General features: G+C 38.4%; 1 protein-coding gene across 1 annotated transcript in view; it reads left to right on the top strand.

Annotated features, from left to right (window-relative positions):
* Positions 1–20457, top strand: part of LOC121886405 (cadherin-related family member 1) — a 106036-nt gene that overhangs the window by 18709 nt on the left and 66870 nt on the right. Inside the window, exons 3-4 of the mRNA XM_042396335.1 lie at positions 5765–5918; positions 6755–6833. The gene's annotated coding sequence lies outside the window, so the exon portion shown is untranslated. The remainder of the gene's footprint in view (positions 1–5764; positions 5919–6754; positions 6834–20457) is intronic.

Genomic DNA, 20457 nt, shown 5'->3' with positions numbered 1-20457 from the left:
AAGTTGTATTAGTGTAGATGTTAAAATTGACGTGTCATTTTTTTTTTGCTGCTTCATTTTAGCCAAGTCCTATCCAGATTTTATTTATGCGCAGTGAAAAAATATCCCACAAATCCTTATCTTTATGGTTGACAGCTGGTCATCTTTATAACATATTCTACTCCAAAACAAGCTATTTAGATTTAGCTTCTTAATATCAGTCAGCTTTGTCAATCCACCTGGCACCTGACATAAACAGAAACTGCCTCTGCTGGTTATGAATACATTTTTACATACAGCTCCAGCCCGATATGTGCTATGACCAAACAAAAACACAGATCAAATCCTTTGTTGCTACACCTTGCTGTAAGGGAGATGTTGATGTCATGTCCAGCTCCAGTTTTATACCCAGCAAAAGACAAACATAATTCAAATGCATTGTCTGGCTTATCGTATCTTGTAAGATGGAAAACAAAACCTTGGAACTAAATCTCATTCATATATTTTGCTGAAACCAGATCTGCAGTTGCTACTTAACGCTAGTCCATTGGTTTTGTCTGAGTGATTCACCTATCGGAGGAAAGTTAGATGTATTCCACTGATTGTCTAGCTGCAAGGAAAAATCCATCTCAGAGCATCCTGCGGCTGCTGGGCCTTTATTGACATATCAGATGGGACATTGGAGGAGAAATTGGCCTCATTTGTTTCTCATGTCACCTTAATGGCAGATCTCTTTCAAGGGGCAAAGAATTGACAGGCCCCTGGTCTCAGTGAGCAAACAGCCAAACCTAGTGTATTGGTTTCCTCTTGCAAACACTCTGCCTAATGTGGCTGGCTGGATCAGCCTCCAAAGTTGAAAAGATCCCCCAGAAAATATTAATCAAGTCCTCTGACTGATTGTCTTTGCGTGATAAATTATCTGGAAAGGGACAGTGTTGCTATAGCCCAGGGACATTTATCACACACATAGGCTGACTTGGGATTCCAGGAGAGAAACGACTGTGTTGACAGAGTGAAAGGGTCAATTAGACATTTTCAGTGGGGATGTACTGTACACAGCATCTCAAAAGCAGTGATAAGCCTTTTTAGATTATATTCTGTTGAAGCTAGCAATGAATAACTTGATGTTTTACCCTAAGGTTTCGTATGTGGCTCAGCCAGCTTCAAGTATGACAGCTATCCCTTCTACAGTTAGTTATCCACCACCCATCATTTCTGTCGATACTTTTACCAATCATTTCCCTTTTCAGCAGTGTTAGAGTCTTGTTTCCCGGCTTGATTGAAGTTTCTGTACATCACTTGGAAGTGAACAGGTGTCAACCTAGCACAGGCACCTCGCAGATGGCAGCATAATTAGCATTGATTCTGGCAGGCTTTCACAGGCCAGGGTCTAGATGGCCGTGACGACCAACTAACCTCCCCACCTCTTGATGGGCTACCTCTGGGACAGATCGAAGCTCATTTTACTCCTAGAGTGGTGCACACTAAAGGACTCCTTGGTAACACACACCATCTGAGGCACGCAAATCCTGCTGTATAGCTGCTGAGAGAAAACAACTGACAGTGTAAAAATGCTCTTTAGTCGACTAAAATAAACTACAATTTGTGCTTTAGCTTATCTGAAATGATTTAAATAAAATTATTTGTTGTCTGCAATTCCACAAATTCTTAATTAGGGCTGCAACTAATCATAAATTATCAAATAATCTACAGATTATTTTCATAATAAATTGATTAATTGCATGGAAAATTGTGAAAAATGCTCATCGCATTTTCCCAAAGCCCAAGTTGATATCGTTCAACCAACAGTTCAAAGCCCAAAGATGTTTGATTTGTTTTCATGACATTTGTGCTTAAAAAATTACTTATGCCATTAGTTAAGCTATTATATGGTTGCCAATCATTTTTTCTGACAATCAAATAATAAAAAATCTATCTATCTATCTATCTATCTATCTATCATTTTGTTGAGGAACTCAGATGTAGTAAGAGTGAATGTCAGTGGCCTTCTCAAAAAATGTAAGCAATGTGGTAACTAATTGCATAAATATTGTATCATACAATGCTGGTTTTCAATTGATACAATGATAGACATGAAAAATGCGGCAGTGTCCTTCAAAAGCAGACAGCAGGATAATTCTGTAAGTGTGTCACCGTTCATGCCTCAGTACGTCTCCTCTGCTTGGTATTTGTATATTGCAGATTGTATGCTGGAATAGGCCAGCCACTGCACTTCCTGCACTTTGAAATGGATCTCATCTAATCTTATTTCACCGTGTCAAATGGCAGCATGACATGCTGTTTTACTCCGTAACATTTGGTTGTAGTGAACCAGCTGACTGCATCTGATGCGAGGAGTCCCCTTGTTATTATCAACCACTTGTAACGGTGTGTCTGTGGGGTTGTTGTCAGAGTCGGTGGGTCATGCAGACATGTTGGTCACTAATACAATACAGAGAAAATTGCCTCTGCGGCAGACATTTGTCGTTTGTTTTCCTTCTTGTATTTCAGGGTGTTCAATCCATTACAGAAACATTTTCTGAATCGCTAGACAAATTTACACAAAGACCTTTTAATAACACCCATTGTAGCTTGAATATGGAATCATAGCAATCTAAATGTATTTACAACCGAATGACGAACGCACAACAGAAAAACACATCAGTGACTCATAATTGTCTGTAGAAATAATATAAGTGATGATCTGCAAAGCATGTTTCCCCTTTCACCTCAGTCTTTCTCCTCTTCCTGATAACCCTGAATACTGTCAGCAGTTAGACCCGTACAATGAGAACCACCTATGCTGTATACTGCACTGGTCAGGTGTCAGGATTCATTATATTTAGCTGAGATTTGCATAATGCAAGAGGCATCAAATTAAATTTGCATAATTCCTTTGATTACACTTGTTATTAAATGTGAGTGACATTGATTTACAGAATGGCCTGATATAAGGTTAATGGCTGATGTCACCTTCTTGCACCTCTGTCTTTTCTCAATTATCATGACGCTTTGTTCAGAGTGTCATTTATGTTTCTATATGCTTAAGTAACATGGCCTTATACTGTATGCATCTCTGCCTTAACCTCTATACATTACACCGCCTCTGTGCTTGAACTACCTTCTTATACCAGGTTTCTGTAATTATGTAAGGCAGAAAGTAATTTAAATAGGATGAACAGCCATAACATTGGTGTGCCCTGGCCCATTTAAGCACATTTACGTGGGCCATTATTGACAGACGGCTAAGTGTCATTTGTCAAGGAAGGAAGAATTGACAGGGCTAAGAAACCGAGTGAAATAACGGTCAATCAAACCTACTTTACAGTCATGAGGGGGGAAAAAAAGCGGACATCTCCAGTGTTTCATTTTCTTTTAGGAGAAAGGCTAAGATCATAATACCTATTTTCATAATAATACAAACAGCCTGTAGGCTACAAAATAAGAAAAAGGCCATACTCTGTGTGTCTGTGCAATGCCTGTCAGAGACAGAAGGGTTTCAATCTCTTTTTCATTTCATCCTGATAGCTCTGCCTTTTATTACTGAGGGACAGGAACGTTTCCTGAGGTAAAAAGGAGTGCACATTCCCAAGATAAAGTTGGAGGTTTACAGCTATTTCCAGCTGTAATGTATTATTCCGTTAAAGCAATGATCAGGTAGTGTTGGATGAATGGGAGATGTTCAGCACCATTACTGCCTGGCACATCAGTGAGGCATTATTACATTATCGCTGCTCTTTAGTAGGAGATTGGGTGTGTGACCGGGTTCTGAATACACTCATCCCGCTCTCCACGACGTAAATTGCAGATTGGCTCATTGACTTCAATGATAAAATGTAAAAATTGCCAGTAAAGAGAACATAGACTCAGGTTACTCCTTAGCTGTTTGTCAACGGCAGATGTGACTCAGTTGGTGCAGAGCATGTTAAAGAGTTCCATCTCCCAGAAGTCAATGTCATTTATGCCTGAAACTGCTAAAGCAATAGCTCATCTTGTCTCTGGTGTGTCATACTACACTGCCTTTGTCTGAGATTAAAATTTGCTCCTATGGTGGGCTAAAATCCTAAAATGTCACATACAGCATTGAACAAAGATTTACTAAGAGACAATCAGAATATTTTGATAGATATACTATAGAGCTGCTTCTGTTAAGACATAAAAAACAGTGGTGATCTCTTCACACAAATAATGAACAATTACAATATTTGTCACCAACATCTTTTGGATAATTTATGTTTGATAATTGACAGTTAATTAATTAATTAATGCATCAACCATCCGTCCTGCAGACCATGTGTTCAGTGTGAGCTTTAGTTCCACATCAAAGAAAAACCTGGAAGCGTTATTATTCTGCTTATTAGGTCTGGGCAGGTTATTCTGGAAATGGATACCGCTAATGTTATTTCGCACGACACTCCAGAAAAGCATTAATCCATGATAATTACCTTGGAAGGAAGCAAATAAAGACAAACTAATGGTGGGGTTGATCATCAATTTCAAACATTCGACTCAAATGCCCTACATTTTTATGCAGGAAGCGTCCAGTTGCCGTGCTTCTGCTTGGAATGCCTTTTTAAGTGTATATTATCCTGTCCTTGACTGGGGAAGTGCTAGGAGAAATCATTAAAGCAAATTAGACTATTAACATCCTAAAGAGCATTTATCTTGTGGATCAATAGGCTCTCATCTTCTTTAGAGGACCCTTTGGTGTCCTAAAGCCATTATGAGCCAGATTATGAGGATGCTCAATTCATTACATGCAGATAGGCCAATAATTATTGACACCATAGGTACCAATAATAATTTCAAGTGCATATCTTTTGGAACTTTTAAATTATTTTTAAACACCAAAAGACAAGCACATTCACTTTTTTGAATAAATGAAAATGCCAATGTGTCTTCAGCTGAATTCATTAAAGTTTTTATACAATCTCAAGAGAATCCAGCCGTTCACTGAAGAAGATATTTAAAGCGTCCTCTCAGAGAAAAAAAAAAAAAAGAGTCTCTTGGCATTGATGCACTTGTCGTAGATCAAGCAACACTTCACCATATGATTTTTCCTGCTTTGCTGACTGTGTGTGAAGATGCCATACACCGGGAATGGATTGGATCTGCAGTCTACCATCACAAGATCCGCGATGCTCCAATCAACACACAAGATGTTCAGACATTTATAATTGCATCATTCTGCAGCGCCCTGCATGTGACGTCACAGCCGCCTCGTTTGTGTTTGCACATGCTTGTGTCTCTTGGATTTGCCAACAAGATCAATTGACAAATACATGTGTTTTGTTAACTGGATTATCATTTTAGGTGTCAGTTTTATGTTAAATAAAAAAGCAGAAAGAAAGGAATAATCAGACATCATGTGGTCCAGGAGTCAACATACACAAATCAACAGAGCAGCCGCCTTTGACATGATGTTGATTTGATGAACATGATGTGGCACCATTATCTCTCCCCGAGCCTTCGTCAGTATTGTTGACCAAGAAGAGCATTGTTCAACCCCCATAAATCTCACCCCCTTATCTCGTGCCAATAATAGCCCTAAATGGGAATAAAATGACGTTCCCTTTTTCATCAGTTGTTATGCTAAAAACTGTAACCTTAAAGTGACCGCTGCTGCGCATAATATGCTACACCGTTTGTTGTGTGTTGAAAAGGCGAGCGGGAGATCCTTCTGTTCCCCATATGGCCCCATTGTCTTGGTAATGCCGTACAATGCGCCCCCCTCCAGAGCATGCTCCTGGCCCTGCTGGTAGAGAATAAACTGTTGGTTTCACAGAGGCGAGCAGGAGGCCCGTGGACACAGAAGTGTGTAAGATGTGGGGCTCCCATGCACGTGGCCGGTCGATTTCACCCCACGGCCAGCAGCGAGCCAGCTGAAGAAATAAAAAGCATTCCCTGAGCAATGGAGGAGGACCTCTATCCACAGCAGGGTGCGTTTGAAAAGTTTGTCAGAGGTATTCTCTCAGCTTGTAATTAGAAACAGGGAAAGTGCACCAGAACTAAATGTGTTGACTTCCCAGTTAACAGCTTATTGTAAAGTTTATCACTGTATCCAGATTATATTGGTCATCTGTCATATAGTCACTTGTGTTTGAAGCATCATTTAATGACACACTCCCTGTCACAAAAATTACAGATCCAATTTTGAAATTCAATATGTCAATCAATTAAGGCCGTCATGAATTATGCACTGATAACGATGTAAAAATAAAATGCAGCAACATGTCATCGCTGCCTCTATTTAGATTAATTTAAAACATCATTTTTGATTTGCGCGTTTAGACACACTCCATCAACAAATAATTACAGCAACCTCCATCAACAAATAATTGTAAATATTTTAATTCACTGATTCATTAGCTATTGGCACAGCAGTAGAGCATTACTGGAGTTGTATCCTTTGTGTGGGCTGTGTGAATATTTCCTCCGCAGCGTCCATTGTCTGGCCCCTGGTAGCACTGAAGCTAAACTTATCAGTCAAGGAGTTGCTGAGTAGACAACAACTGCCACGTGCTAAAAACAAAAACAGACCATTACAACACTAACTGACCTAAACAGCGTACTGTCACATTTTAACTGCTTTTTCAATATACACCTGTAAAGTGCATATTTGTGCATTTGCGGCATGCAGTACATGAATTTGTGAATGAAAGTGCATGATTTCATGTTTATTTTTTATTTATTTTTTTTTACTACAAGTCTACTTCCTTTTTTATTTGGTCTATTTTTTCTTCCTGTCCTTCTTCCTTTGTGTCTTAATAAACAGTTGGCCAAGACATTAGTGACAGCACTTTGGAGACATGGACCAGGGAGTCTGTGTGGATGGAACTGGAGGCTTTGGGAATGTAAGGGTCACCTGGTCAATGAATATGAAGGCCCCTCTTATTATAACTTTGTCAATGACAAATAACAAACTGTTGGTATATAAAATGCTCCGTTGTATCATTTTGTGGAGGACAAGGGACATTTTCAGCTTGGCTGCCTGTACACTAGCCTTTGAGCTGGCCCTGGAAAAGCTGTTTGTTTGACCCTAAGGAGTGAGAATTGACAAAGCAAGCCGGGAGCATTTGTTTCATCTGCTAAGCCATAGATTGAAAATGATTTCCCAATGCCCCGTTTGAGATCCCTGTGAAAGGGGTCATCAATTATTTCCTGATACGTGACACAATATGGTACCTATTTTACTGACCACTGCTTTCTGGTTGGTCAGATAGCATCTCTTTTATCAGCCCATTATTGATGGTGAATGGAAGCACAGTAAACAGACCTGTGGGTTTATTTCTACTTTCTCTCTGCCAGAGTGCTGCAGTTCTACAGTGTAAGGAGGGAGGTCAGTAACACTCAGGATGAGCAAGACACCAGAAATCATAATGACAATATTTTTATCATCTATATACATTTAACAATTTATTAAATTTGTTCTCTTGCACAAATACATTATCATAAAATATCTTTTGTTTTTAAGAAAAATGCCACCAATTTAGCAATAACAAAATAATGCCTGTTTATTCAACCCATTTATACAAACATACATCACACAAAAGGAGAAAAAAAACCCAACTAGAACAATTGCAAGACATTCATATACAATAAAACTCTTTTAGGCAATGCTGTTTAATCTTCATTTCACTGGGAGAAGTGTGAGTCTGCTGAAAGCACACTGTTTTTGAGCAAATGGAGTTCTAAATTGCTTTTTTTAAGTACCATGCGCCAGGGTAATGTCTAGAGGTACCGACACAGCATTCCGGTGGCAATGATTTATGGTGTGGGGCAGCCACAAATTGACTTGTATGCAAGAAATGTAAATGGAAGTGGGACATTTGATGGAGAAGCTCATTTCCAGCCTTAAATGTTTTAAATTAACCACACAAACTCACAAGGCAAAATGTTAATGGGCATTTTTCACTTTTTTTCCCTTCATCTCCCCCCCTCCCACCCCCCACATCCCCCTTAACTTAATCTACATTACAGGTCAATTTATTATACAAACAGTGATATTGCTCTAGATTTGCAAGGATCAATGGATTTGACAATGAGGATTCATTTCAGGAAATAAACCTTTGAAATTAGTCAGGGAATTAGGTAAATATTTGAAATGATGTATGCTTAGCACAGGACAGTGTAAATTACATAAAGGTGCAACCAGAACAAAGGAAGCCAGAGACAGACTAACAAAGACAGCAGCACAAATCCACTGTCATTCCTCAACTAGGTTATTTAGCATATATTAGACTGCAGTGCTCCTCTTATACTTAAAATAGTGCTTAAAATGGCACTTATGTCACTGTTTTACTGTACTGTCAGTCATACTGGAGTTGGGGTTCCTGCAGTACAAAGGAACCATTTTACTGATCCAGATTCATTGATTATTACTGGTTCAACCTGTGAAAAATAAGAAATGTGTATTTAATTTTTCATTAGAACTGCGAATCGGTTTTCAATCAAGGTTTTTTTTGCATCATTTATTTATCGTACAAGACAAGACTGTAGCTGGATAACAGGATGGAGGAGTGAAACGTGGAATCAGTGTGCCCTCAGGCTGAAGAAGAAGTGGCCTAGAGGGAGAAATTGTTTTCTAATAACAAGAGCTTCTGTTCCCCCGAGGGACAATTACAACGTTAGCTCCCTTGTCAGAGTAAAAGCCGCTTTCAAGCTGCTCCTTTCATAATGCTATCATGTTTGCCCCTGAGATATGCCCATGGTCTTCATGTCTCTCTCTTTATTTCTCTCTATCACTATTGATTGAGGGGCCATTTATATTCACAGTAGGGGGTCTTAATTATGAGTGTGAGTGAGGCCAGCCAAATAGGGCTAAGTGGTAACAGGGGGCCAATGCCTCTGCCACGGGGCTCTTTACCTATTTAACATTCAGTGCCTCACTCCATGATCATTGGCAGTACACTTATAAAATCAACATTGCACAGTGGAATAATAACAGTTTTGAAGTGGCGTCAGTAAAGCTTGTAAGCACAACAAAAATTATGATTGTACGACTGGACAGTATGTACATTTTAACAGCAATTGTTATTTACTCCCATGTGAGTCCGGGAGCAGACACTGATGCATTTACTGTTATGAAACTTTTCTGTTTGAAGACTTGTCCAGTTCAAGAAAAAAATCTACAATAAGTTCCATGATTGTGTGGTCTTAATAATGTGCCTATGCTGGACTATCTACTGTTAAGTGAAAATAGGACAAAATTCAAATTCATTTGCTCTTTTTTCGATATGGCAGTCCCCATGAGAATATCAGCGTTGAGACTTTGCCTCCTCTTTAATTTAAAATCCCCTTATGCAGTTTGGCAAACTGAGACCATCCAGCCAGTAAATGTTCTGGGTGACTGTTGAGTCTCTACATTTCAGTCAGTCGTGGAAATGAGCTCAAGCACAGCTCCTAGTGTTGTGGTAGCTTCACTCTGCCCATCACACATACAAAATAAGCCCTTCATTTTACCTTTTCAGGCTTCTCGCAGTACAAATTCTTTCCCAAATGACAACTGGCAGGCAGAACCGCTGAATACTTATTATTACTCAGTGTTTGGATGACATTTACTTGGTCAGTTCATTCTCTGGACTCTTAAATATGTGGTAATAGCTTTGATTAAGAAACATCTTTCACTTGCAGTGAAGTTGCAGTTTGAAATAACCAGACTCCTTCTTTTTGACATCTGACCTTATAGAAGACTGAGAGCGTTTAGGTTCAAGGCCTCTCGCTGTGTGGCAGTGTTCAGTGGTTTGGCCACCATGGTTGAGGCGGTGGTCGAAGGGTCACGTGGTGCCTGGCTCATGGGCCTCTGTATCTGCAGCCACTGACAGGAGGACATTGTGTTCCTCTTTTTTTTCGCTTTAACCAGTCAGCCATGGCTTACATGGTTTGTTGTGGCCCCAAGATCAGAAGGAGGAAGCTGAATAATGTCTTCCTATTCTTTAAGGGGAGGGCCACGGTTGGTTGATTATAGAATAGCTTTGACAGACCAGAGGGAACTATGGCTTTTGTCCAATTCCCCACACAAAGAAAGGTAAGTTCAGAAAGAGCTTGGGTTGGCTTTTTTAAGCAGATGCTGGCTGGCCTACTCCTCATCATGCCATCATAAACTTATAATGCCTTTAGGGACTCCCACCTACGCAGGCTGTCAAAGGACAAGCAGCAGCATTCACACTCTTAAAATGAGGCATGAGTAATTTTAATCCAAGGCCAGCATGAAGTGAATTAATGAATCTAAAGTTCACTTCTTTGTTTTGTGTGAGACAAAGAAATCTTAATTATTTCTTGCATTAAATGTTGCTACAGATATCACCTTAAGACAAAATTCTGTTTTAGATTTAAATAGCTTTTAATTGTAATTAATGACTTTTTTTCTCTTTTATTTGTGATAGATTGCGATTTTTATATAATTGAGCAATTTCTATTAATTCTACTCTTCTTATGCACATAGACAAACACGTGCAGACATGTGCAACGTGTGTGACCACACACACACACACAGGCACACAAAGACCCACATCCAGACAGTCTGTGAGAATTAGCATTTCATTCAATGTAACAAGGCCAATATGTTTCCAGAAGTGCTGCCATACTGAAACAAGTCCTTTACAAAACAGAGCCTGAGGGTTCGGGGCTGACTCCTGGGACCCCGGCAGCCTCCACGGCCTATTTGTTCAGCAGAATCTGTTATTCTGTCACAGCAGGCCTGTCACAAGTGAAATCATTTAAATGTCCAATCCTGTATTTAAGCAGACTGTCTCACCAGGAACAGATGAGCGGCACTCAGAATTTATAGCCAGACATATCAGAGGGTAAGCAGAGCAGTGTACGACCTGGTGGAGCAGTCGTCCTATGGGAGCTGATTTAGTTTCTCTTTCCCTAATGCAACAATAACAAACAGTCTTTCATAATGAATGTCCTGGGTATTCCTCATTGTAAATTCAAATTCAGCACTTATACTTTACAGTACATGTGATGAAGGGCTCTTAACACCACTCATTATTACTGAATAAGTAATTCAGAAAAGTTGCTTCTACCTTTATTCCATTGTGGTTATTATTATTTATAGCTGCCACCAACAGAAATTCAAACAACTGTGTTTGTTACAGACAAATTGTTCTCTGTAATATTTAAAGTTGCTTGTAATACCTCAAGTGAGACATAGTGGACAAAAGGGTTCAGACCACCAAAAGCAGTTTGATGTTGGAGTGTAATGGACCTGTCAACTCTGATGGATTTTCAACTCTGCCGTATTGTTTGTCCCACTACAGACAATAGAAAGCTAAAGAGAGAGCCACGCAGGTCTGTCTGTGTGTGCAGCACACCTTGATCAATAGTAAATTTTTATCCACAATTGGACCCGAATATATAATTGCATGAAGCAGATAGGGGAAATACGATGCAGACTGCTCTTAGGGTGATTTCTCATAAACATAAAAGCTGTTTGGAAGATTATAATCAATGATGCAACACGACCTACCACGCTGATGATAGACTATCATTACAGATTGTTCTCTGTGAGTAATGGGACTGAGGCAAAAACAGATAATGTGATTCAATAATATATTTACTGAATTTGTAAGGAGAAAAAAAGGGAAGATCTGGGAGTATCCTAGAGGCTAAGGCCTTAATTAGAACTTGCCAGAAAGGCTAGGGTGCTAGGGTGTCACAAGATCACAACAGAGACAGTAACTCAGAGCAGGTCTTTGTCTACTGTACGTCTAGTTTTGTCAGATCTGAAATAGAGGTGGCTCTCGGCCCCCCTGATGTTTGGTGTAGACTCACATTAAGATAGATGATTTGTTTATTAGATTTCCAATCAGAATATAATGGCCTTGAAGCATTAGCTGCTGTAGGGTAGATGTGGTCGAGCATGTCTGCTGAAGAGCCCCCCTCCCTCCTTATTTCTCAGCTCTTCTTCTGTAAACAGACCAGAAAGAGAATTAAAAGAGATCGTATCGTTGTGTGCCATGTGCAATTCCCGAGAGATAAACATTAAGCAAAAGGCAGAATGGCTGTGTTTTTTTTTCTTACAGTCATAAAAGACCCCACCCTCTGAGATTGTTATTAGCCAGGATCCCGTGGAATGTCATATTAACAATGAATGTCTGGTAGTGAGGGAGATTGTCCTAAGTATGAGCCCGGCAGGGAGCTCTCTTTAACTCTAATTCACATCGGAATCAGATCGCCCTGCTAAGATCTCATCAGCTTTATTACTCCTTTGCCCAGCCACCTCTTTCTCCACTGTCCATGTGTGTCCTACTGAGCAAGGCAGGCCTCCACCATCACATTCTGTCATTATCACTGCTCTTTTCATTTTGTATGACCCAAGCTAATGTTGATCAGTTTGTGGGTAGGGGGTGGCATAAAAGAACTCTTATCTGTTATTTTGTTACTCTACTATAGACCGATAAAACACAAAAGGTGATTAATTTCAAGGCATTAATTTTTTAAAAGTCTCATATTTGTTGTTGATAACAGCTGGTGTGCAGGTCCACCAAGGATGTGATGTGTTTTCTGTTTCCAGTGGTTTGTTTGGATTAAATAGCAGTGGGTAGTTAGCATGGGCAGTGATATCCACTGTGGCAAGAAAAGAAAAGAGCACACCAAGAGAGTGAATTGAACTTGAAACAACCACAGAAGAAGACATCACAGTACTGGACAGCAATGACTGCAAAACTCAGCTAATGAGCACTGAGAAAGCACATATAGTACATCCACTAAGGGTGCACAATGCTCTTAATTAGTTATTTAAATAACCAAAGATTTTTTTTTATTATCTACAACTGTATCTAAGTCTGCTCAAAATACAGATGGACAGTCATGCTGACAGTCTGATGGTGCACATGAATTTTGGGAATATTAGGGCTTCATACAAGAAATGATTGTGTAAAATCTCCAGAGTCACATTGCTCTAGCGCCAACTATAGGCACAATGGCATAAAGATTGACACAATTATTCAGACTTGAAAGTGGAGCTATTGACAGCTGCTTTAGATAAACAATTAATTGTCATTTTTCAAGATAAAGAAATAAACAAAAACAAATATTTGCTAGTTTCAACTTCTCAAATATTTGGATTTGTTGCTTAATCGATAATGAAAATAATTGTTGGTTGCAACCCTAGAGCTAATTAAAAGTAGCCAAAAGAAAGAAAGAATCTTGCAGAATATCACTTTAATACAACATGTCTCTGTGGGGTTGCAGCTAATGCATCGTGGTATCGAAAATGTGGTGATGTGAGGATTGTGCGATGTAGCACATAACATTGAAATAAGTAGTTCATACACATTTGAAATGTAATGCCTGCTAAATGGAAGGAAAATCTTACTCCAACTTCCATCTTTAAATCAATTTACAGTTTACAGCAACTTTATGCAAAGCAGCTGCATCTTGTACCGGAAACCATATGGAGAGGCTTCACTGTAGAAACCAGGAGGACTCTGGTTGAGCGTAATGTGTTTGGTATTGGCTGAGAGACTGCGGGGGTCGAAGATTTCACTTGTTTTACTCAGATGAATTGGACAGGCTACTAGAAGCGCCAAGGCTTCAGCATCTTGATAGCAAACTTGATAGAGCAGTGGGCCGTGGTGGCACTGAACATAGGCTTACATCGATAAAATGCTGCGTCCTGTGTATACAGTATATATCCAACGAGATGTGTATTCAGTTGAAACCATTAAAATGCTGAGAGAACCCTATAGCATAAATGAAATTGTTGTACATACTCACTGGGCCCTGACCGACAAAATGGAGTGCAAATGTTAAGTACTGCGAGATGTAAAGTACAAACACATTATGGGCAGGTATTAGCTTATAAAACACCACAAACCAGAGAATGTGAACAATCCTTGCATTGCTGCAGCTTATCCCATTAAAACAAAAAAGGTCTATTATTGTTTCATATAAAAAAAAAGTAGAAAATGTTGATATCATGTCATGACATTTAAGAGTGGGCTGAGAGTTATGCTTCATACATTTTATTTTTTGTTATTTATATTTGAACATTGTTGAATATTTTAAGCCCCTAAGGACGGAGTTCGTTCAAAATGATCAGCTTTCACGACTATATGGAAACATAATCTGCATATTAAGTAAGAAATGTGTAACATATGTAACTTACTGATAAACAGTTTATAATTGAAGATATTAACAACCATACTTTTCACAGTTGTTGCCAGTCAATTAGTAATTAGTCAGTGTCTGAAGAAATATAATCTAATTTTTCCTCATCCTTTGCATCCTATATAGTTTGTCATTCAAGCATGTATGATGACTGTAAACAACATTTGAGGTATGTTTTTGCTTTAACAAGTGGAATTACGGTCTGTTTGACAACCGTGTTTGACAACCTCGATGGCATTAAATCGAGCCTTATGATGGCATTTAAAAATGTACCTCGAACTTTGCCACACTTTTTAGTCTGTAGTCTTGAAGGGGAAATGCTCACTGATTTGTTACCACTCAGCAGTACTTTTCTTCTTAATGAATTTTTAATATCCTTAATGACAGCAGAAGAATGATGTCATTAGGAGTGGATGTTTGGAAAACGCTGACTTGAACTCTTTTGGACGACCATTTTTATAATGATTTAATATAGATTAACGCCCCATAGTAATGAGCAGTTTGGCTATGAGGGGGGCAACCATTTAAAGAAAGACCCCACTATTCATTTAGCTGTGCACTTCAGAGTTTTTATGATCAATAAGTCATTCACTCAAGTTTTTTGTTTAATGACAGTGAAACATCCTGTTGGTTAGACATCAATCTCGTCTGAGAGTAAACAAAAGACAAAAGATTATGAGTGAGTGACCATGTTGTCACTCAAATTGTGAAGCATACATTACATTTTGTGAAATAATTTCCCCTCTCAGAGATGTAGTCAGACACATTCTCAGAATATACATGGCTAACGTCTTCCTACAACTATCTACATCCACTAATGTCGTGATCAGCTCCGGACAGAGCAGTAATGCCATGGAGGCAGAGAATTAAGATTGTGTCCTCCTGGTAATTTACCTACTGGACCTTGTGCGCTGGTGAAGTGTGAATCAATTTGTAAAGGATAGTTAAATTTCTATAACAACCTCCCCCTTCTTCACACTTGACTATCCCACATCAGCTATTAAAAATGAAAGGAAAAAAAAAATCACGTGGCGTCTTGTGAAGATGATCAAGGGGAAGGCCACTCGCTGGGAATGATAAAACGACTGGCTGCACTTTCACCCCTTTTTTTGCTGAATGGACCGACCTCTCCCTCTGTGTACTGTATGTGTGTATGACAAGCACATGCATTAGGCCAAGAGATAAATAAACAAGCCTGAAATATAAAATGAATAAAACAAGAAGGAGGAAGCAGTGCTGGCTAGGACACTTTGCTCCCTTGGCAAAATGTTTTATCATATTCAGCAAAGGAAGAGCCTTTATTTTATTGATTTAAAAAAAAAATCCCAGAGGCACTAAAAGGAACAGGCAATGATTAATGTCCCTCTCAGAAAAAGAAATTATATGGAATAAATTAAACTACTGCGGCAGCAAATTGAAAAATAAGGATGTAAATGAGGTTTGAATACTTAATATCTTATAAAGAAAAATAGTCAATGAGGCCCAAAAATGATGAGGGATTGCCAAAGAAACATAATATTAACTCTAATGACTGAGGCTAGATTTTCTGTACTGTCAGAATTTACCTGTCACATATGATTTTCTGGCACAGACATGAAAAATGAGGGACAGAATTTGAAGCAATTGAAGGAAGTCACCCTGCTCTCAATGTGAGAAATAAGAAATAAGAGAAACAGATGAAAGTGGCATTAAGGATGTAAAATGTCTTTAGCTTTAGTACTTGCTTGCATTACATTATAGATAAAGCGGAAGACTGAAATACTTTGAGCAGAGGCTGAATGCTACATCTGTTGTAATGCCAGCAAATGCTTCATTGTAATCACACATCAGCCTATTACTATAGCATGCAGGTTAGTATGTGCATCATTGGAGTGCATTATGTTCATATAAGGAGCTCATGTTTATCACAGACTTTATCTCCAGGCTCCATCAAACCTAAGCGCACGTCTTTATGTTAATGCAAATGATCTGCGCTTGATTTATCCAGCATTATGACGTTTATTTTTCTTTCACTATCATCAGAAAAGGTCAAGCTGCTGAAAGACAGCTCCTGCGATATTTGTCATTTGGACTTTTTACATCGTCCTCATCATATTCACATGCTCTCAATTAAGTCGCGGCACAATCTGGAATCAGTCATTCCTCCAGCTATCGTTCACATTGTAATACTGGCTGCAACAATGCCAGCTAAATGAGAAGAAAAGCCAAAAGCGAGAAAGAGATCTGCGGTGTGCTATCAGTCGAAGTCGTTGTAGAGTTGGCCCCCGGTCCTCCCCATCCATCAGAGGTGGGGTAAAGATGAGAGAGTGAAACGGGGCCTGGGGAGTGGCAGTCGGGTGCTTGCATTGCACCCCATTACTTCAGATGGATAGCAGAGGGGTGCTCCACATTAAACACTGTTCCCTCAGTCGGAACCTTTAATTATAACTCCTCAGTATCACTTACAGCAGCCCAGCGCAGATGTTAAAAACCTTTCGCGGCTTGGTTACCCCACCTTACTTAATCTCAAGGAGGGGTGAAGATACAGATGGCATATCAAGAGTCTGAGGATATGCTTGATCTCTGACAGCAGAAGTGGTTTTCCTGTTGGGGAGGGCGAAGGTCTGTGTTTGTGTGTGTGTGTGGGTTAAAAAAAAATTTGGCATATTTTGCAGTGAAATCGCATTGTGTCAGAAGTTGCAAAGTTGCCATAAAAACTGGTGAGGGGTAAAATGCATCGGAGCTCATACTGTCACTAAAGCGGCGCAACCAATTCAGCAGGGAGCAAGACTTGTGCTCCTAGGTAGGGAGGGAGCACTGTAAATCAGCGTGCCTATGAGCAGCTTTGTTTACATATTACACTCTTTACTCTAGTCTGAAGGGTTCAGCAGCCCTTACATCCCCCTGCCTCTGTATATGGCTCATAAAACTAAAGAAGGAATATAACGCTGGTGCAGTTTGCTGGTTCAACAGTGTGTTGTGACACCATTGTCAGTACACATGGCAACATCTTAGGACATGTTGAATTATATCTCAGTATAACATCCAAGCAAAGAAACAAAGTAAACGACCAAAAATTATAATTTTATAACAGATTGAGGAGAGTGTCCTGCTACAACAGATATGTAGTGTTCAATAGAAAGTTGTTGCTTCTCTTTAAGGAGAAATGTTACCCTGAGAGACCTGAAGAAAAAAGATCCACCACTTCACATTTTATTTAGAAAGGTTAATATACACTATTTCTTTTTATTGAACTTTGGTGTGTGCTGTTGTACACCAACACACTCATTAAAAAAGATCCTACAAGAATTACTTCTCACAGTCACCTGTATTAAACCAAGCAGGTAAACTCACAGGCAGAGAGCAGCAGTACATTCTACCTTTGCACTCAGATCACTGTGTTTGAATTACCTTATACCACAGAGCACTACTGTATCTCAATGGGTAACCATTAAAACGCTGTTACTGGTGTGCAATTTAAAGCAATGCCTTGGCAAATTACCACGCTCAGTTGTGAAATGGTGCTGCATAAAAATACAAATCAGGCTTTGTTTGTTGCTTACTACTTCATCCACTCATCAAGAGGTCGCTGTGCACCTGCTTCTTGCATTTACGATAGCCTCCGCATTTCCAAATGCAATAAATTACATCTGTTTAATCTTGTAAAATATTACTTATTGCTGTCACCTTCAAGTTTCCAATCACAAAAACTTTGCAGTGTTTCCCACTCCTTTAACAACAGCCAAAGCAAAACACTTTGAAGGTTTTACTTAATTGCACATTCCTACTTAATTGTATTTACACTACCAATGTGCAGTTATATTGGATCAGTATCAAGGTCATAAAACTTGGTTGTTAACTTAGATTTCCAGACATGTTGCTCACGGCTCTCTCATCCAGCTGATTTTATTACGCAGGATCTAATTAATTGACCTCTCTTATGCTCTTTTGTTGTCACGGGTCGTCTGTAAAACACTGTCTGTTGAGGTGATTTTATATGGGCCAGAGAGTATTTGTGTCAATGTCAAGTCAGGCCTGGATACAAGGTGCCACACACTAAAGTGTGATATCCTGACATGGAATCCATTTGCCTGAATCTATAAGCCTTGCCTGAGTGACTATGTATTGTGTGAACAGATAACTCCCTCTCTCCCACCCCCCTCTCTCTCCTCTCTACAAACATTCATTGCTGATGGTGCATGCATGGTACCTGAGCAAACACACCAACAATGTGTTACAACAACTACATTTCAGTTTTGCCACATTGCCACTGTGATGCAGATGAACTGTCAAAACGTTTCACAATTTGTTCTTTTACATTAAAGAATTACGTTATCACTCATGTAAACCCATGCAAGCCTTTTGTGTTAAACTGCCGGTGATTTCTGGTCTGACTTTTTGCTTCAACACACAAAAATACCGTACATATATAAAATGATAATAAAGCCATGGTGAATTGTCTCTATCAAACAAGGCAGTTGAAGAAGGGTACCATTACGCTACCTCAATCAAGGACCAGTGCAATAAAAAAAAAGTTAGAGCCATATCTTGTAGGATTAGGGTCTGCATAACTCTAATCCTATTCTAAAAATAGGTACAATTCTAATAAAAAGGGGTTTTAAAGCAACTGAAAAGGTTATTTTTAAAAAAATATGTAAGCAAGTTAAACTTGATTTACAATTTTTCTATCATTTTGTATTTCATATATTTGGCTTTGACATATTGTTATTTTGTTTAGTACAGTGGTGATATTGTAAATATATTATTTATACAGTGGTGGAGTGTATCTGTTGTGGAAGAAGTATTAATCTTTTACTGAAGTAAATGTAGCAATACAATGTAAAAATGTAAAATTACTCTACTTCAAGTAAAAGTCCTGCATTCAATTCTTTACTTAGTAAAAGTATCAAAAGTTAAAGTCCTCATTTGGCGGATTACATTTATCACATATACTGTATGGTTTTTTTACTATTTTTTACTGGTGCATTATTGTGTAAGCAACATTTTATGTTATATATTATATTATATGTAGTGTTGGGTAGTTAATCTATAGCAATGCATCATATTTTATAAACTGTTAAAACCCATGTTTTACTGTCAAAATGTTAATTTGCAAGTTACTATAGCTGTCAAATAAATGTAATAGAGTGAAAAGTAGAATATTAGCATCTGTAATGTAGTGAAATAGAGGTATAAAGTAGCATAAAATGAATATACTCAAGTAATTCTAAATTTTACTCACAGTAAGTACAATACTTGAGTAAATGTACTTACAGTAGTTATTTTCCACCACTGCATAGTATGTAGTGTAATGTAGTGTAGTGTGTTTACTATACCACTTTTTTTAATGGAATCGTTGTTGCCAAGTTGGCAACTAACGGGAAACCAAATAAACAATATCAACAAACAATGTCAGTAAAAGATACCAAGAATCTATTAGTATATAGTATTCTATAACTGCAACTAACAATGATTTCCATTATTGATTCACTTGCTGAATACTTTGTCAATGAATATTTCATCATTTGCTCAGATGTCAGAAATGAGTGAAAAGTGCTTATCAAAAGTTCCCACAACTCAAGCTGTATTCTTCAAATGACTTGTGTCTGACCAACAGTCCAGTGATCTGGTTGGTTTACATTGGTCTACAATGATTAAAAAAACAAAGAAAAGCAGAAAATCTAGAGGCTAGAAACAACAATTCTTTTGGCATTTTTATTTGAAAAGTTGCATCTCTATTATAGTTAAAATTGTAGTCTGTAATCTAGGTCATGCTGTAATTTAATGGATTTCAAGTATTTTTTCTATTTTTTCTATTTTTTTCACAGACAATATGCATTGTTACACAAAAATACTAGAAAAGAAAAATAAAACACATTTTGAATAATTTTATTGTGACTCCAAATAACATAAAACAACTGCATCCTAATTATTATCATACTTCCTGTTAAAGGTGTATCTTGTGAATCTTTCATCAGCTCAGACATCCCAGTAATCTGTATTATTTGGTGGATATTTAAAACATTAAAAAATACATAATTTACAAGAAAAAAAAACACCCATGCAGATATTGACTGATGTATTCTTGTTGTGGCACTGGTAGTATTGTACACTATAGAGGTGACTCCACTGCACAGCCCTAGAATAGAAAACTTAACTTAACAGACCTATGCATTAAACATATTGTAGAATACAGTGTAACATTCATCACTGTCAAGGAGAGAGTTTGTATAAATTTAAATGCACTGAAGCGTTCAGAGCATTTTTTTTTCTCCTCTTCCTTTGTCTATGTGTGGGAGTGTATCACTATCAAGCTACCTTATTTTTTTGTAACACCATTATATAAATATGAAGACTCCAATAACATGATCTTGTATTTAG

Source organism: Thunnus maccoyii, chromosome 20, assembly GCF_910596095.1.
Source record: "Thunnus maccoyii chromosome 20, fThuMac1.1, whole genome shotgun sequence".
Lineage (NCBI taxonomy): Eukaryota > Metazoa > Chordata > Actinopteri > Scombriformes > Scombridae > Thunnus > Thunnus maccoyii.
The sequence above is the reverse complement of the archived record's forward strand: the minus strand, read 5'-3'. Positions and strand labels throughout refer to the sequence as shown.